Source organism: Gigantopelta aegis, chromosome 8 (genome assembly GCF_016097555.1).
Source record: "Gigantopelta aegis isolate Gae_Host chromosome 8, Gae_host_genome, whole genome shotgun sequence".
Classification (NCBI taxonomy): domain Eukaryota; kingdom Metazoa; phylum Mollusca; class Gastropoda; order Neomphalida; family Peltospiridae; genus Gigantopelta; species Gigantopelta aegis.
This window is the reverse complement of record NC_054706.1, coordinates 69,629,055-69,634,054: the sequence shown is the minus strand read 5'-3', so window position 1 is coordinate 69,634,054 and position 5,000 is coordinate 69,629,055. Positions and strand designations below refer to the sequence as shown.

Here is a 5,000-nt window from a genome sequence, read left to right as displayed (position 1 = left end):
CGAACGACTGACTGACTGAATGAATATTTAACGAATCCCCAGCATTAAAAATATATCAGCTACTAGGTGACAAACAAAGGTAAGAAAACAAATAAATAAGCAAATAAATAAATAGAGATAGCTTGCTGAGCGAAAGAGCACAATGTCTTACCGTGGCAATGGAAAGAATGAAATTTCCGATTGAAAAGAAAATATCAATCTCATGTCCAGCACACGTATGTTCAGCATTTGGTATCATTCTAAATAAAACAATTAAAACAACCCAAAGCATTAGATTAGCAAACCGTATATTAGATGTGTCAAAGTTCAGAAGTTTATAATCACTTATAATTCCCTTTTTATTTCACGCAGGTCACACACCCTAAACAAAAACCCTAAACACAAAAAGACCCCAACACTCTCTTCTCGTAAACTCTTACTGTAATACACTACCCAGATTCACTTTGTATAATATATTCTTACACTCAATAAACTCGAGCAATTTATGTTCACTATCAGTTTACTTTTAAATATCTTTCTTTTGTGTCTTCTGAATTTATAATTGTACAAAATACGACGCCACAGCATACCTCAGATATTTGGGTCCAATGAGATCGTTGTAGTAATAGTGCGAGTCGTCTGGCAAGAAGAATTCATCTCCTGTAGCACTGATAACCAGTTTGGGCATGGTTAAAGTGTCTTTGAACGCTGTAACATCAGACAGATACAGCTTTTATAGTTTCAGTTACACCATTCAGCAGAAAAATTGTATATTAAGTATGATCTTAAAACGCTTGAAAATAAATCGGCTTCTGGCAATGATAATATTTTAAACAAATTGAATATGTGGTACAAGTAATAGTTTTCTTACAAATCGGATCGACATAGTCAGCCATCAGTTGGGTTCTCTGGTTATCCAGCTGTCTTGTGAAATTCAGTTCGTAGTAAGCTTCAAAGACGAAAGTCCAACCGCCATAAGCCCGGAATTGGTGGTGCAAGGTCTATGAAAAGAATCCCACAATGCATGTGCTAAGTATTTAATGTTTATAATGTATGCACTTTGCATGCCCCATACATGATAATTTTGAGCATTTAAGTCCATTATTTTCAACTATGTTGTTTCACCCCATCTTTCAATACACCCTCCGTATTGAACATATATGTAGAATATCTGCCGATAATTGAAACTATTATCAAATATAAATGACATTATTTTGTGCAATATTTTAATTTTCTTCAAACGTTTCCTGAAGTTAAACTTCTGCTTATCACAAGAGTTCTCTTTTGCGTTTAAACCTCACGTATGATCTTCATACAAGCTTATGAACACAATAAATAGAACTACCGACAAACTGTGCATTACTAAGTAAACTGACCTTGACCATGTGTAGAAGATCCATAACAATAGGAGCGATGCCTTTAACTCGCGGATCTACGGCACCAGTTGTCCACGTGGTCCAGCCGCGCTAAAAATAGAATAAAAAAATAAATAAATACACAAACACTAGATGCCATAGCTAATTCCTGTTGCTGCTCAGTTGTAATTCTCAAATCGACATTAAATGAGTCATGGGAGCAGCTTGGGAAAGGAAGGGGAGGAAGATAAAATTTCAAAGGGCACAACTTGCATGACTAATGATGGATAATGTTTTCAATTTAAAGAAAACAAATAGTGCTTAGCAAAAATGTTTAAGTGGAACTAGTTTTACAGAACATGCATACTTTAGATCCCCCAGCGACGTAGAACCGGTCTAGTTTCTTGGTCGCATTCGTCTTCACAGCCACGTCTGCTAACGTATCTAAAGCTCTGACAGCAGCCTGAACAGAAATAAATAAAACTATTGAATAAACAAAGAAACATTGTTTATAAAAATAAATAAATAAAAATATTCCCGTAGTTGCCAACAGTTGATAATTTTAAATAGGACTTAATAGCATGTAACTCTTCCCCCTTTTTAATCAGCCTATTATACCTAATATTGGAAAACAAAAATGGTAGATCGAAAGCCGTGGTATTTGATTGCCGTATTATGCATTCTTGCTTATTGGCCTATTTGTGTACCTCAGGTTAAAGACGTCAAAGACAAAGGCTGTCTATTGCAAAGCGGCTTAACAACACCTTATTTTTTTCTTCACATTACTTGGTTGCTTAATTTAACAGTGAATTGAATGTATCCTCTCACAGCGTAGTGAAGTAACTCCTGTGTTTGTATAGGTATTTGTTTACCTTGGTCGTTGGAAAACGAACAAGATACTCTGGGGGTGTATTGTTGATTCCTATAAACGTTCTCCATGTCCATGCCATGATGGAATCTTCCCCTCTGGATTTGTGTGTCGGGTCATTCTGTTGAATAATTAACATGATAAACAAAAAACTCCAAATATACAGTGAATAACCAATGACTTGCTGTCTCATATCAAAATTATAGGCTATGTCCCGTTTAGAATATAATAAAACTGCAGCAATAACCGCATATAGGACACATATCTCTAAAATAAAAATACCGCTACTTGGCATTAATAACTGTCACTTTAGTAGTATATTTATTTACCTCCAGAACACGTATTAATTAAGTAATCACAAAAGTAGAATTATATTTTCTAATGTTTCTAGAAACAGAATAGTAGAAACGCAAAAGTTAGTAGTTTCTAGCGTTTATATGTCAAGATAGCAATCATTGCTTCACGGGGAGTGGAAAATGATAAACTAACAGTATAAAGATGTTCCGTGCTGTGCAATTTGTCATTTTAAATGTATGTATTGCAGCTATATACATTATCATAGTTTATGAAAATCAAAACTTACGGTAAACGTGATTGGTTGATTAGGAATCATTTTCAAATTTCCCGCCACTATTCCAGTGCCCAACGCCATCATTATCGACATGGCCACAAAACTGTCGGTTTCTTCTGGGGGCCTTTCATGAAATCGAAAAACATCTTAGACTTGGAATTAGTATAATGATAAAGATTAGCATATTATGGGACTATATATAGTAAGGCATCCACAATGGGCTGGGATAACACATATGTATGTTGCTTAGACTATTGCTAGTATAGCACTTTAAGGGCCTATGAATAGACTATCATTAGTCTGCTTGAGATAGTTTCTGACCAAATATGATGATAAGTGTAATGTACTAATGTCATTGAAATCAGGACGTTTGTTATTATATAAATGTCTAACAACCTCTCAAAGTGAAATGTTGTTTCGCTTCAACATATGGTGCATGTACAATATATCACTACCAAGATTATTTACAAGGCACTACTATTACTTAACACTTGGATGACGAATTGTCAGTAGTTTTGCATATCATTTCAAGATACTTTAAGTAAATTTTTATCGTCCCCAGAAATACTTGGCAGTGTCAGGGTTGAGGAGCCCTGAGCTCACTGACTTACAGTTATATCTTAATATAACAAGTTTTCTAAATATCTTAAAGGGACATTCCCGAGTTTGCTGCACTATTTAAGATGTTATCAACTAACAAAGACTTTTTAACGATTGTAATTACATATGAAATATATTTTTCTGCATAAAATATTAGTGGCTGTATATTAAACGTGTTTATGGTCGTTCTAATATTTGTACTAGGTTAAATTTAATTTTATTTCCTAAAGTATATATTTTTTTCGTACGTACGAAATTATTTGGAGACAAAATCCAGTTTGGGCTTCTTACAAATATTAAGACGACTAGAAACACATTGAATACACATACACTGATATTCTAAAGAAGAAAATATATTTAATATGTAAGTTTAATCGTAGAAATAATTTATTAGTCGAAAACATCTTACAATGCAACAAACTCGGGAATGTCCCTTTAAGTTCACTTTACAGATTGGTGATTTTGTGCAGTGCACCTTTAATGATAAGTCCCACTATATTTGTATGATACAAACACAGTGTATACTGATAACGTATATCATGGTACCAGTAAGCATATCATACAAATTCAGAAGCATTGACTGCGACTCACGGACTGTGGTTGTTACCGCCGTCGATAAAAAGGTAGCAGTCGTTGGGGTAAGTCAGTTTGTCCGGCACCGTCATGAAGAGGTAATGCCACCAAATTGGGTGATCCGTCAGCTCCTCTATTAATAAAATAGGAACATTATTATAGCATTACAGATAATAATATAACTGATGACACCATAATGGGCTGGTACGTCCTAATGTTCATTTATAATGTATACTCTTATATATCATTGCAAACAAATAATTAATGTCATCAAAAATACACTGATAATTGATTATGTCACCATAATACATTTAATATTAATGTAAGGCTCGGCCTGTCTATCACCGCAATCGGTGATGGTAAACAATTAAAAACAAATGAGGACCAAAAAAAAATAAAAAAAAATAATAATAAATAAAAAATTGAGTGACTGTTGTATTGATTTTTCAAACGAAATAATTCTTTTTAAAGCCGCACACCCTAGTTCCATCCAGCGAAAATAAATTATAATTTGGTTAATCTACAAACCTGTAACACACTTAGATCACGTTTTTATCAAATAGAGTGAAAAAGCAGGTTTTATATCGATAAATACCATGGGAATCCCCATGTCCCAATTGCTTGAAATAATTTTGAAAGTTAGTATTCTGATGTCACCGGTAGAAGCACAACAATGCCTACGTCACGACAAATTTCACAGACTTGGGGTGCATTCGTTTCACCTCTCCTGGACATGTTCCAACTGTTCTGTCCTGGTTGTATCCCCTCTCCAGATATCGTAAGACTTAGCAAAATTATTGGTTTTAAGGGTTTGTAACGTTTTGTATTGAGACACTTACTTGTCTGAACTTTATTGTTACTGAAAATGTTCACGAACTGTGAAGAAAAATCTCACAAACGAACAACAACAAATCGGATGTTCGTTGCGCGAACCGTGCACGAGAAAACACACCGAACCAAAATGATAAGGTCACGTGATATACCAACGTCTGTGACATTAAAAATAGATTGGACCTCGCTTGCTTAACGTTTTTTTTCTCGACAACACGTTTTG

At 34.5% G+C, this 5,000-nt stretch overlaps 1 long non-coding RNA gene across 1 annotated transcript; it reads right to left on the bottom strand.

Moving 5' to 3' along the window:
• Nucleotides 1-633: 633 nt before the first annotated feature.
• LOC121378639 lies at nt 634-1,799 on the bottom strand. Its single transcript, XR_005958750.1, has 4 exons — nt 1,702-1,799; nt 1,356-1,445; nt 851-980; nt 634-687 (listed from the first exon to the last, which is right to left on the bottom strand). It is a non-coding gene; the product is annotated as an uncharacterized LOC121378639 (long non-coding RNA).
• Nucleotides 1,800-5,000: the final 3,201 nt, after the last annotated feature.